The sequence below is a fragment of the Carassius carassius genome, chromosome 17, assembly GCF_963082965.1.
Source record: "Carassius carassius chromosome 17, fCarCar2.1, whole genome shotgun sequence".
Classification (NCBI taxonomy): Eukaryota; Metazoa; Chordata; class Actinopteri; order Cypriniformes; family Cyprinidae; genus Carassius; species Carassius carassius.
In genome coordinates, this window is record NC_081771.1 from 20,610,599 (window position 1) to 20,611,562 (window position 964).

Sequence of the window (964 nt, forward strand, 5' to 3'; positions counted from 1 at the left end):
TCACGGAGAACATGAAGGCCTTGAAGCCTGGGTACATTTGTAAGGTTCTTTGATGAGTAGCATGAATTGTAGCATTATAACGTAGACTGAGAGACGCCAACGGAAGTAACGTGACTTGCGGAAGTTTAACAGATATAAATGCAACTTTATATATATATATATATATATATATATATATATATATATATATATATATATTATGTTGGGTAATGTCAACTGTTAAACTACGACTGTAAACATTTGTTTATAGGATCGTCTTTTTTTCGTCAGTATTGAATATAGGGTCATGTAGGCTACTGTATATACCAAACCCTTTAAGCCATATATGGAATTTTGTATTGTTTATTTTAAAAGATCAGTTTGATCATTTATCATGTTCAAGTTCAGTAAATTCAGTAACACCTGACATGCAAATGTGCCTATATGCACATCTTGATCAAATTTAGATGTGAAACAGAAATAAGCCCACAGTCATAAGTATTGCTAAGGCATTTCACATAAATTTTATGCAGAAAATGAAATGCAATTTGTATACATTTTGTGCGAGTGTACAGATACCCTTTTTTGGATTAAAGTGTGTGACCATTCAGCATGTTTTGCCATCATGAGCCACTGAGTTAGTCTGCTCTCTCAAAAACAAGCAAAACTAATACTGCCACATTCTCAGTGCCTCCTTCATGAATATAAAGATAATAAGAAATAATCATATAAAAATGATTCTCAAAATAAACTGAGAAACAATGAAAAAGCAATGAGTGGCACAAGTAAAAAGGTAATTTCTTTACATTATTTACAAGTTTTTATAAATGTACAAAGTGTAATATAGCTCAGCAGTTATTTGTGAAAAAGGGTTTACTTAAGTTAACTAATGAGTGAAAAGCTCAAATACTACAAGGAAATAGGAGGCATTGATGTGAGAAAATATAAAATTTACAGAATCACATATACTGAATGTAGGCCTAGA